The sequence below is a fragment of the Hyla sarda genome, chromosome 10 (genome assembly GCF_029499605.1).
Source record: "Hyla sarda isolate aHylSar1 chromosome 10, aHylSar1.hap1, whole genome shotgun sequence".
In the NCBI taxonomy this organism is placed as follows: domain Eukaryota; kingdom Metazoa; phylum Chordata; class Amphibia; order Anura; family Hylidae; genus Hyla; species Hyla sarda.
This window is the reverse complement of record NC_079198.1, coordinates 107,488,300-107,502,464: the sequence shown is the minus strand read 5'-3', so window position 1 is coordinate 107,502,464 and position 14,165 is coordinate 107,488,300. Positions and strand designations below refer to the sequence as shown.

Here is a 14,165-nt window from a genome sequence, read left to right as displayed (position 1 = left end):
CCCGGAGATTAAGGGGGGTCCCAGCGGTCGGACCCCCAGCGATCAGCTACTTATCCCCTATCCTGTGGATCGGGGGTTAGTTAATTTTAGCTGGAGTTCTCCTTTAATTCACCTAATAAGACCAACCTAATCACCTGGCTAAACTTCAGCAACCAGAAGACTAAAACGTGGGTTGGTGTCAGTTCACACTACCTGCAGTTTTCATGTGTTTTCTTATTCATAGTCTTTTTTTAAGAGAAATATCGCCATTAACAGAAAGTGATTTGACCTATAATCACAACTAAAGTGTTTTACGAAGTCTGTGTTTGAATTTTTTTTACACATTTTCACCGCGTTTTGGCTGTAATTTTTCCTAAATTACACATTTATACTGCAATTTGCGCAGCAGTAAATAGTACCATTTGTGCTGTGGGAACATCTGTAAATATGCAACGTGTGAACACGGTCTCAGGGGAGGTGTATAACTACTGTATATCCTGATATCATAGACATGCAGCAGCACTATACAGATATAAGTGGGAGGGTTCTGAAAGATGCTAGAAGGGATGATGTCATCCTGTGGTTCACAGGAGATCAGTTGACCCAGAACAGACCACTTCCTCTGACATATTAAGCAAAGTGATTTTCTGTGGGTCAGACTGGTGATCAAATGACCTAGTTACAGTAATGAAATACATGGATGAAGCTGTGCTGGAATGAAACAACTAGTGTCATAGGAATAGTAATGGTGAGTGTGCATGATATGGGCAATAAAGCAACAAGCCTGGAGAGTTTCTTTAAACTTGATTTAAACAATAGATGATTTTCTGATGGCACATTTCCTTTTAACCCCTTGAGGACACATAACGTAAATGGCCCTGGCACACAGTGACGTAGATGCGCATCACAGGGATCCGCGATCACTGCGTCTCCCGACATGGTGATTGGAACAGCAACCTGACCCTTATGAATAATGGCAGACATCAGCAATCACGCTAATGTCCACCATTAAAGAGGTACTCTGCTCCTAGATATCTTATCCCCTATGCAAAGGATAGAGGATAAGGTGTCTGATCATGGGGGTCCCACCGTTGGGGAGTCCCGCGATCTCCCTGCTGCACCCGGCGTCCGTGTAGAGCATCGTGTGCAGCTCCGGAGGCTCGTGACATCGCGGCCGCACCCCCTCAATGCAAGTCTACGTGAGGGGGGCGTGACGGCCATCATGCCCCCTCTCATACACTTGCATTGAGGGGGCGGGGCAGTGAAGTCACAAGCCTCCACCCCTCATTGCCAGTCATCCGGCATGGAGCAAGTTCGCTCTGTGCACCGGATGTCTGGGGTGCAGCAGCCGAGATTGCGGTGGTCCCCAGCGGCGGGACCCCCTGCGATCAGACATGTTATTCAAAGGAAAGGGGATAAGATGTCTAGGGGTGGAGTACCTCAGATGCCGTAGTCAATACTGATCACAACATCTAAAGTATCTGTGGTGTAGGGCTTGGGGGGTCTTATCAGGCCACCTGCAGGGCGATTGCGGGGTTCTGATGTGTTATGATAGCGGCCGGAGGTATACTTACCTCCTCTCTTCTGATCTTCCAGGATGTATGTATAAAAAGGGAATCATCCCCTCCCCCAATCAATCATAAATTTTTCCCATTTTACTATTTATAAAATGTAAATATACAAATGCAGAAAAGTCAGAACTATTAAAATATAATGTTAACAGAGCATGTCCTCTGACACATCAAGCACTGTGATTTTCAGATAATGTCAGGAAAGAGAAGGACCAGGTACGGATTCATAGGTCAACAGATGGGATTTGTTTTATTTTCTCTATATGTATAATTGAAATATATCCGCGGCTGAAGGAAATGATTCCGAAAAATAACAATTTAAGAAATTCTCTGATGTATCTTGTTGATTTTTATGTTTTAACAAAAACATTTTAGTGTTTGTTTTATAGGAATCACGTGCACATTAACAAATGCTAAAAATATATGCTGCTCTATGCTGTTTCCCATTGACTTACAATATTTAAAAAAAGGAACGTAAGGTATATATGATTTTTCTTTTGTACACATTTTTTACTTCATTTTTGCATACACAGCAAAATTAAATGTATTGTAATGGAAACAGTGAAATAGAGACAAAAACATTGTGTAAACGCACCCTGAGGCCTCATTGACAAGGCAGATTGTCCGAGCGGAGCGGCAATCTAAAGGGTTAGTAGCCACCCGCGGTGACCGCTGCATGTCGGCTATTAACGCCGGCCCTTAGCTACAATAATCAGCTGGGGGCCGGCCGGTATGGCAGGGGCTCGATTCGGGAGCCCGCGCCATACCTGCTTAACGGCACATGGACGTGTATTGACATCTATGGTCGTTAAGGGGTTAAAGTTGGTGTCACACATGGCAGCTTTTCAGCCAAAGCCAGAAGTGGATCCAGTAGGAAGGAGAAGTATATGCCCTTTTCTATACACTTCTTGCTTATAAATTGCAGGGACAATTTAAAAACAAAACAAAAACCTGCCGTTTGTCAAACCCATCTAAAGTTCACTTTCCTAATACGATATTGGAATTGGGTATGGTAAACCAGACAGTCCCTCTAATTGCTGCCCAATGAACACAATATTATAAGCCAAACTGCTAGAAATGTTTATTTTTTTTATTTATTTTTTCAATGTAATTGGATTACATCAAGGTTTGCTATTTATTATAGATACAGGAATGATCCAGTTTGTTTGTAAACAGCACAAAGAATCCTTCTTTACCTGAATTACTTGTAGATCTGTGATATTGAACAGCAACTCCCAGCATGACCTGTCATTTACAAGCAGTTCCCTGTAAAGTAGGCGGATAGGATATCACTGTCATCGGCTGATAGCATCTCGCGCAGAGTCTTACATTCTTGCCAGCAGACAACTCTGTCTTCCTGCTGTAAAAACACCTAATCTTATACATGATCTAAACAATGAAAATGATCTCTTTGCATCAGATGAAATGATTCCTTATTTTTTCACGTTGACTATACAAAATGTAGAAAGTGTATATAATACCTCACCGAGACATTCATCAACATACGGCTACGGCAGCTGTCAAATTCATGATAATTCACAATCCAACATTGAGGGGACAGGTGGCCATGTTTCCAAAGGCTTCAAGGCCCACCAACGTTTTGGGTTTTTTCAGTCACTCCATTAGAACTCAATAGAACTGGGGAAAATTAAAATCCTGGACTAGTGGTCGGGTCAGAGGCCTGGGTCAGAGACCTCTAGTCTGTAGGATATGCAACACATTTCTCATAACCATCACGGCTTTTGTAATAATGGAAGCCAAACTGTTAGGGTCGTATCCAGTCGAAGAAAAAATTCAAGCGCACTCACCACGTTCGTTGAATCTTCTTGGTTCTTTATTTCATATCAAACATTGACATAGTGCAGGGAGACAACATCGGAAGGAGGTGTATGTGGGCTACGGAACCGTCTCGCGCTCCAAGTACGAAGCCTTACGAAGCGCTTGGAGCACGAGACGGTTTCATAGCCCACATACACCTCCTTCCGATGTCGTCTCAATGTTTGATATGAAATAAGGAACACAGAAGATTCAACGAACGTGGTGAGTGCGCTTGAATTTTTAATCGACTGGATATGACATACGTCTTTACTCTTTCAAGTTTAGCACCACCACAATCTGTGTTTGGATGGTATCACTGCAGCATAGTGTCTATATAAGAGGACTCATACAGGTGTGTGAATTAGCAGTGCCAGGTTGTCTGTTTCTCCCTTGCTATTAATACTGTTAGGGTCGTATTGCACAGCCTGGTCTCGTAGATCGCGTGACCCTTTCTTCAATCAGTCGTCGCCCACTCATCATTATCACACAGGGAGATGTGCAGCCGAAAGAATCATTTATATATAAGAAAATACTGGAAAAGCAGCACATCCAAAAATAAAGGTACAAAAATAGGAGGGTGCAAGCAACTAGTTGGGCCCGGTTGAAGACCCCAATCCAGTACAGCAGCAAAAGATAGGCGCAGCACTCCAAAAAGTAGAAAAAATATAAAGTGGCTTTATTCCATTTTCACAAATACAGGTGCAACGTTTCGGCTACCAATGCAGCCTTTTTCAAGCATATCAAGTGACCAAATTTGTCAGTTTAAATACAACATCTAAATAAATCAAGTGTTCATGCAGTGTAAACATCAATTAATACAAAAAGGCAATATTAGACATCAAAACAGGTGTAAACATAACAAATATATTCGATATAATAATGTTGGATGCACACGAACGTACAGAGCAGAGCCTCTCAATGAGTGTTCGCCAAGCATGGCCTAGTCAATAAATTACCCCCAAAGCCATGATCATACGCTGTGCACCATCAGAGATGCTCGTCAATAGCGTCAGGAAGAGATCCTACCAGTCCCTAGTGGCTGCAGGCAGTATCACTAGATACTTAAGTCCATCAAGTTCCATCAAGTTCAACCTATATCCCTATTGTGTCCCTACTGAGTTGATCCAGAGGAAGGCAAATAAAAAACCCTTATGAGGCTGATGCCAATTGCTACATACTACCCGACTCTAAATATGGGGATCAGAATAAATCCCTGGATCAATGTTCTGTCCCTATAAATCTTATATCCATAACCTTTAATATTATTACTCTGTACAAATGTATCCAGGCCACTTATGAACTTAACATCCTAGAATCCAGTAGATGGTACTCAAACACCTATGGTTGTGCTAAGCCTCAAGTGTCCTAGTGCATCCTGCTCCCCAGAATGCTGCGGCACCCCTGTGAGTTCTTGTGCACCACGGTTGGGAGCCATTGGTCTGTGTCCTTGGCGGGCCAGACCAGTTGATGCCGTGGACCGGTCATTCCCCACCCCTAGTTCTTCTGGATCTTTCACCACAACACTATATATATCAATCTGCTCAGTTCCTCCTGCTCTATAATATGCTGTCTGTATTTACCATGTGATGCATTTACCACAGAAAACCATCTTATCCCCTTTTCAAAGGATAGGGGATAAGATGTCTGATCCTGGGGGTCCCGCCACTGGGGACCCCTACGATCTACAGTGCAGCACCTCAGTCATCTGTGCATGGAGTGAACTCCCCTTTGTGCTGGATGACTGGTGACTATAGCCTCCACGCCCCCTCCATTCATGTCTATGGGAGGAGGCGTGACGGCTACGAAGTAGCCGTCACGCCTCCTCCCATAGACATGAATGGAGGGAGTGTGGCGTGATGTCATGAACACGGAAGCTCAAAGCTTCTGTGTTCCGGACGCCGCTGCTGCCAACCCGGAGATTGCAGGGGTCCCCATTGGTGGGACCCCTGCAATAAGACATCTTATCCCTTATCCTTTGGGGTAACCCTTTAAGTAGACATATTGTGCATCACGACTGACTGTCCCCATTGTGATGTGAGAACAAGCTGTGCTCTCCGCGATTTGGAACACTGCAGAGCCCTGCCATCCACTGGCACACACAAAGTGTCTGTATACACGAGTGCTCGGAGACAAGGCATGTCAGACAAAATATTTAAATGAACTTGATAGTATTTACTCCTATTGGTAAATTATATGTGTAGTGATCCCGAGCCTGAGATTGAGAATAAAAACCATAACAAATATGAGTGTTGAGTTAATGCATTGTATAAATATTATTTTTTGAAAGAATTTTGTGGAGAAGAAAAGCTGATCGGAGCCATTGTTTACCCAGAAACATTGTTGGGGAGAGAAGCTGGGGCTATTAAATCTTTGAACAAATAATGTATATTTTTATTTTCTGGACAGGTGTCATTGGGGATTATTCTGGTTCATAAGTTAGAAGTCAGCAAGTGCTGTCCTCTAAGTGGATTCCCAGGAATGATTGAGGGACAGGAGTGTGGACAAAACAATAAGTAGGATTAAGACATTGCAGGATGAAAGAGTCCGGAGTGAGAAGAGTGATTGTGAAGTGTGTTAAGAAAATAAGATCTTCGGCGACTCCAAATACTCTTCGGAATGATGTGTGAATCTCAGCAATTACAACAATGAAGACAGAACCTTGCGTGTTTGACATGTTAAGTGACCACGGGGTAGAAAGGGCTTTGATCTGAGCCCCAGGGGTATGGCGTGGCGTTGTATGATAGACAGAAGGCTACAATGTACTTAAAATCATCGAGGTAACCAAGCGAGAGCCTGACACTACCTCTAGACTACAGCTCAATAATTGGTTACAGATGAGGAACCCCTTGAATTTTCTCAGAAATCTGTTCTTAGGGTGTCTATACTGTACATACATCGATTTTAATGATAATGATGAAGATGCTGCTGATAATACAGATATGGACAGTAAAAACCCATACTTTATTAAAGGGGTTTTCTGGCTTTATACATCTTATCTCCTATCCAAAGGACACCCGCGATCTAGGTGCAGCCCCCGGCATTCTGTGCCAGGTCATGCCTCTGAGATGGGGACGTGAAGCCCCCTAGTGATGTCACACCATGCCCCCTCCATTCATGTCTATGGGAGGGGGCGTGACGGTCGTCACGCCCCCTCCCATCGACATGAATGGAGGGGGCATGGCGTGACGTCACGTCTCGGGGGGCACTGCCCGGCACAGAATGTTGGGGGCTGCAATGAAATTATGGGGGTCCCCAGCAGCGGTACCCCTGTGATCAGACATCTTATACCCTGTCCTTTGGATAGGGGATAAGATATACAAAGCCGGAATACCCCTTTAATGTATCATCTTGGACTGTTGTTTACATAATTTACTCTGAAGCAGTTCTCTGCTCTCGACACTAACAAGTGCCTACTGACCCACTGATGAGAAGTGCCCACTGATGAGAAGTGCCCACTGTGAAGTACCCACTGATGAGAAGTGCCCATTGATAAGTGCCCACTGATGAGAAGTGCCTACTGATGAGAAGTGCCCACTGAGAAGTACCCACTGATAAGTGCCCACTGATGAGAAGTACCCACTGATGAGAAGTGCCTACTGATGAGAAGTGCCCACTGAGAAGTACCCACTGATTAGAAGTGCCCACTGAGAAGTACCCACTGATGAGAAGTGCCCACTGAGAAGTACCCACTGATAACTGCCCACTGATGAGAAGTACCCGCTGATAAGTGCCCACTGATGAGAAGTGCCTACTGATGAGAAGTGCCTACTGATGAGAAGTGCCCACTGAGAAGTACCCACTGATAAGTGCCCACTGATGAGAAGTGCCCACTGAGAAGTACCCACTGATAAGTGCCCACTGATTAGAAGTGCTCACTGAGAAGTACCCACTGATGAGAAGTGCCCACTGAGAAGTACCCACTGATAAGTGCCCACTTATGAGAAGTACCCGCTGATAAGTGCCCACTGATTTGAAGTGCCGACTGAGAAGTACCCACTGAGAAGTTCCCACTGATTAAAATGCCCACTGAGAAGTACCCACTGATGAGAAGTGCCCACTGATAAGTGCCCACTAAGAAGTACCCACTGATGAGAGGTGCCCACTGAAAAGTGCCCACTGAGTAAAGACTGAGATCAGAAAGTGCTACGCAACAGGATTGTTCACCGTCAGACCAGGGGCGGCAGGGAATCATCACATTTTAATTGTTTTTACCCCAGCATGGCCATATCCAACCCTTGTCAACAAGGTGTGTTATTACACGATCACCCCTTATTGGATAGTGACAGATTATGAAGAGATACGCCTCATGGACAAGGGGAATGGTAACACCCAGTTGTCAATTTTTGTAATACACTATATTTCCCAAAGGAATAACAGAGTAAGGAAACACAGAAGAGTTCTAAGTAAAGATGCTCAAGATTGTTAGTCCATGAAGAATAAGAATATTTACTAAAATCAACACTGTGCGTTTAAAAGCTGTACGGTAGTGCACATTTATGGAAAAAGGAGACAATTTAAAATATTTAGCACTTACAAAAATAACAGTGGCTCCAATATTACATCAAGGGCAAGATATGTGTATTTTACCTGTTTCTATTTCTTCTTTGCATTAGTGCTTCAAACTTTTTAGACTTTTATGTTCTAACTTTTAATGTTCACATATAGTATATTGATCAATATTTGTAACCAAAACCAGCAGAAGGTGCAAATCTTTAGCTTGGTTTTGGCTAAACATACTGATCAAAATACTATGTGTGAAAAGAGTTAGTGTCCGAATTCTTTGAGGACAGTGACTTCCTAATACATGGGTGAAGTCCAATATAGGAATGTGGTTAGGTTAGATCAGATATGCTTGCTTGAAGGGGTTTGGGAAGTTTCATTGGTGGGCTGGCCATTTACTGTAATGTGCCTCTGACCAGTAGTTTTGCAACAGCTGGAGGCACACGGGTTGGGAAATGCTGCCTTAGGCTATATTCACATACAGAGGTGTAACTTGTGGGCCCCAATGATAAATCTGCAACAGGGCCCCATGTGCCATTGATAATAATGGTCTCTTACAGGGCAGATCTGCCTTGGGACCCCTATGACACTAAGGCCCTACTGTGACTGTTACCTCTACACAACCTTTAGATAAACCCCTGTTGTAGAAATCGAGTGTGGATTCTAAAGTGGATTTGATGTTGTAATTTGTACGAAATCTGTGTCCCATTGATTTCAGTTGGAAGTCTACACCATACAGGGGCTTCTCAAACATTTTCTAGAGGGTACTCCACCTCTAGACATCTTATCCCCTATCCTATCCATAAGATGTCTTATCGCGGTGGTCCTGCAGCTGGGAACCCCCGTGATCTTGACTGCGGCACCCCAGACATCCGGTGGACGGAGCGAACTTTGCTCTGTGCCGGATGACTGGCGATGCGGGGCGGAGGCTCGTGACATCACGGCCACGCTTCGCTCATGACGTCACAGCCACACCCCCTCAAGGCAAGTCAAAAATGGGTGCAGCAGGGAGATTGCGGGGGTCACCAGCAGCGGGACCCCCACAATCAGACATCTTATCCCCTATCCTTTGGATAGGGGATAAGATGTCTAGGGGCGGAGTGTCCCTTTAAGTCTCACCCAACAGACTAAAGTGATGCCTGGGTCTCACTAGACAGACCAAGGACCTCACCATCTGTGGTAGAAGTCCATGATTACCTTTCATTAGTCTCATTAACTTTGTATGAGTGAATGTTGCTGAGCAAGAGTGTTGTCCCACCAAAACAGTCCCTTACCAAAAACTAGAGGGTCCTCACATTTTGAGGAGCACCTGCTTTATACATCTAAAAGAAATGTCTTATCATTCCTTGATGCAGAATCTGTGGTGATTCCATGCACAGGAACTGAATCTTGATGTGGTCTAGACCAACTGAAGATCTTTAGCATGGTAATAATCCTTAACTACAATGCAACATGTGTAATGTCCCAGTACAGGATATACTCCTGTACAGTGCTTAGGCCCTGTCAGGTTGAGTCCCTCATTGTTCTAGGGGCTCTCCTGCAGCGTCTCCCCCATAGTAGTAAGTCTAATGATATGCATAGTGCTGTAAAAATAGTGCATAATGTTATGTATAGGTAAATAAAGTATAAAGGACCTGTGCCGCCCTGGTCGGTGATAGGCTGAGCCCACTGTCATGTAAGAAGCCGGCCAGAGCTTCTTACATGACAGTGGGCTCAGCCTATCACAGGCCAGGGCGGGACATCGCTACGGCCGGTGATACGCCGACGGCTCTGCGGCGTCCCCAGGAAGTGAAATGACGTCAGCACTGCCGGACCGCGAGGCCTGTGCCGGACCAACGGGGGCTCGTAGGAAGGTATGTATGAGTTTATTTTGTTTATTTTTGAGGCCCGGGCACAGTAATATATAAATGTTTACCACTGCAGTTGTCCTTTAAGGAACAGCAAAGCACAGACATAACAGATCTTGTGTCCAGTCCACCTGGAGGCCATAAAGCCTGCACACCAGCCACATTGTCAGTAAGTCATCTCATCTATGTCTGCTGTCTCTACTAAAGTCAAGTCACTAGTCCAGTCAATTATATTGAGAGTGGCTGTATTGAAGTCTGACTCAAAAGTACTTCAAGTCCCAGCAAGCGGCAAGGCCCTTTCCGTGTTACTGGTCGACTCTCTGGGATTCTCGCGTAGCTGTAAAGATTTTAACAACTGTCTAACCTCAGTAAAGCTACCGTTAACCCTTACCTGATCTTGGACTATTATTGCCCTGCCTAACCTTGAGATAGCGGTACTACCGTTTGGGTGGTTACCGGGAAAACCACCCCCTGGCGTCACGAACATTAGGGGTTAATAACACCTTACCCCTGGGCTATACCATCTGCCCCATCCACCTACACCCTTCACACCCCGTGGTCACACCACAGCTTTGGCGTCACCACACATGTATTTGCACAGCCACAATATGAGGCCAAACAAGTTTTTTGGCAGATCCATGAGGACTATCCCCTTTGACATTGAAAGAGGTTAAAGGGGTACTCAGGAGAACTGAACTGATCAGAAGCTTGTCCTCTATCCACAGTGTTTAATAGTGCAGGTTCAAAGCGCTGGGACCCCTGTCATCTCCTGTACGGGGCCTGTCTACTTATGCATCCTTGGCGCACTCTGACCCCCACCTTCCAGGATGGACGCAAGTGATGGCATGCTCACATGACAGTGATTGGCTGAACGGACTGTCACTTACATCCATCCAGGAAGGTGGGGGCTGGAGCGTGTCGGGATGTGTAAGTAGCCAGAGCCCTATACAGGAGATTGTGGAGGGTCCCAGCAGTCAGACCCCAGTCCATTAGACACTTATCTCCAGACCTGTGTATAGGGGATACGTGTCTGATAAGTTTAGTTCCCTGGACTATCCCTTTAATCCTCATCAATTCTGTCATAAATAAGTGGTATGCAGGGGACATAGCTTAGTCGTCACAATCCGGCACCAAAACCTGTGTGCCAAAAACATAGTGTGAACGTACCCTCAGAGATTTCTGTCCTTTATAGTACCATGTAAACCGCTTTACAACCAAAAGTGGAGAATAACAGCCACTCATTCTTGAGAACACAGGAGGTCCCAGACCCCATAATGCCGCCCATCACACTTTCTCCTTTGACGTGTCTGAATGACTTGTGTGCAAAACATGTGGAAACCTCCTTTCTGCTTGTTAACTTAAGTGCAATATTACAAAAAAAATAAGGTGATTTCCCTTTAACAGCACGTGTCATATCTTCAGAGATGTCAGGAATCAAAGGGATACCTTATCGCAGGGGTACAATTACCTGCTTACATTTCCTTTCATGCTTGAGAAGGTCACAAAAAAAAAAACCGCTCGGATCAGACTGGAAGTGTCAATTTCAAAGTACATTGGGACTAGTGATACCCTTGTATTATACAATCGAGCAACTAATTTCTGAGCCTGATCTGCTGATAGGAGATTTGGAGAAGTCACAGAGCTCAGCTACAAATTCTCAATTCCCGGCTGTGAGATGATATTTGTAGCTTGGCTGCAGTACAAACACAAGTTTTTGTTAGTATAACAGACCGTACTAGTAAAATGAGCCGTATTATGTTTTTAGGATAAAAATAGTTTTACTGGATTTCACATTACCAGACTAGGTGGAAAACAAGGCGAGATGTTTGAGTAGGTTCTTTAAATCTTTAAAGGGGTATTCCGGGATCAAACATTTTATCCCCTATCCAAAGGATAGGGGATAAGATGTCTGATCGCAGGGGGCCCGCCGCTGGGACCCCCAGCGATCTCCGTGCAGCACCCGCATTCTGCGGGTGCTGCACGGAGATCGCAGGGGGTCCCCGCAATCAGACATCTTATCCCCTATCCAAAATGTTTGAGCCCGGCATACCCTTTTAATACATTTCCTTGGTGCGTCTATGTATTCTATGGAGTAAATATCAAAGTGTTGGAAGCTGGTCATGTGATCCGTCTCGGCCAATCCGTTATCTACAGAGTACACTTTCGCCATTGAATACTTCATGAGGATATGTAGGGATAAAGTTATATTTGAGCGACAGCTTCAACTACAATCCGTGTCGCCATTATGACATTCATACGTAGACCCTGACAGCCAGAAATTGCCCCAAGCATAGTGTCGACCAAAGTGTGCTGTCATAGACACTGCCAGCCAGAGGGTACTTCTAGACATTGGCCCCGATTTACTAAGAGTGGAGTGTAGGTTTCTTTGTGGGTTTTAATTAGGGATCGACCGATTATCGGTTTGGCATATATTATCGGCCAACATTCACGATTTTCTAAGTTATGGGTATCGACACCTTGCCGATAATGCGGATGCTTTACATCAATGAACTGCAGCGGCTTTTGTGGGGCCGGAGACAACTGCTGCCGCCCGCTTCTCTCCCCCTGCCTTTCCTGGGGTCCTGAGTCCAACCACCGGCCACTGCCCCATTGCCTCCTCCTGCCTATCCTCTGGCCAGAGACCGCCGCCGCCACTGCCCCATTGCCTCCCCCATCCCCGGTTTTATAATTACCTGTTCCCGGGGTCCGCGCTAATTCTGGCTTCTGCGGCATCCTGCGCTGTTGCTGTGCGCAAAGACGAGTGATGTCCTCAACACGACGTCACCGTCAGTGGCCCAGCGCACAGTGACAGCTCGGGACGCCGTCGGAGCCAGAAGTAGCGTGGACCCCGGGAATAGGTAATTATAAAACCGGGGATGGGGGAGGCAATGGGGCAGCGGCGGCGGCGGTCTCTGGCCAGACGGGGCCAGCATCTCCTCGGATATGGACTCCACTGTTTCAGTGATGCGTTGTCACAGATCAGTCAGAAATTGTGGCTTGGGGGGCAAGATACACTTTTGAGTCCTTGATGTAGCCCCACTGAAAAAAGTTGCAGGGTGTTAGATCCGGCGATCATGAAGGCCAACGTAACATTGGTGAATTGTAGACTGCCATTTTGAACATTTGTGGTGTATAGATGAAACTTGGATAGACAGTGTCTCTTTACATGTTTAGAAATTTGTGTTGTGTTCTCCCGGTTATGAAAACAGAGGCTATAATTGTGCACCATCCTTTCTGCATCACCCCGAATTAGTAAATTGATACTAGTATACATTCTCCAAAAGGTATGTCAATGGAAGTGCCAAGGGCCCTAGAGGAAGAAAGCCCAGACTTGTGTCCATCGTCATGACAGTCTTGTGCAAGGATCACAAGCTAGCAAAAAGGGTAGTAACAATTTTATTTTTTCCAACATCTTGGAGAGATTTCTTGCTCAATATCAATATTGGCGAGGCCATTGTGACCTTTTACAAAAAGGAATATTTGGCCCAATACAACATGGAACAAGTTCAGCATCGTAGATAAGTCTAAAAACTGAAAGTTTAATGTGATTATTGTCAGCAAGTAGAGTTCCATAGGGCCTGCTAAGTATAATAGCTATTATTGCATTCATGGAAAGAAGTCCAGTTACACATTGTTACACTGTGCAGGAAATGTCCAACTCATTGGTTGCATGGTTGTGTATGTATTTTGCGTCAACTTTTTCCTACTGTGTTGATAACTTGGGAAACTACGTCTATTTTTGGATCATTTTCAGACTGTTTTAACATTTGACCTCATTTCTTCGTATTGAAAAAAAAAAAAAGGGTTCAAATCAAGCGGTGCCAGAAAGTTATACAGATTTGTAAATGACTTCTGTATAAAAATCTTAATCCTTCCAGTACTTATCAGCTGCTGTATGCTCCAGAGGAAGTTGTGTAGTTCTTTCCAGTCTGACCACAGTTCTCTCTGCTGACACCTCTGTCCATGTCAGGAATTGTCCAGGAGAGCTTAGCTATGGAAATTTCTTCTACTCTGGACAGTTCCTGACATGGACAGAGGTGTCAGCAGAGAGCACTGTGGTCAGACAGAAAAGAAATTCAAAAAGAAAAGAACTTCCTCTGGAGCATACAGCAGCTGATAAGTACTGGAAGGATTAAGATTTTTATATACAAGTCATTTACAAATCTTAAGTGCATAAAGGAGAAGAATGAAAGGTCGGCACTCACCGGGTTTCCAATTCAGCAGATTTTATTGCACATACTCACAGCCATAGTACAGTTCTAGGGGAGACGGCGGATGGTAACATAGGGGGGTACCACAGAGAGGCGACACTGATGTTTCGCACTTAGTAGTGCTTCGACGGGCCTCAATTTTACAAATCTGTTTAACATTCTGGCACCAGTGTCAGGAACTGTCCAGAGCAGGAGAGGTTTGCTTTTGGGATTTCCTTCTGTTCCAGACAGTTCCTGAC

General features: G+C 44.9%; 1 protein-coding gene across 2 annotated transcripts in view; it reads left to right on the top strand.

The window, feature by feature from the left end:
• C1QTNF12 (C1q and TNF related 12) overlaps positions 1-14,165 on the top strand; it is a 126,402-nt gene that overhangs the window by 44,341 nt on the left and 67,896 nt on the right. The window lies entirely within an intron of this gene.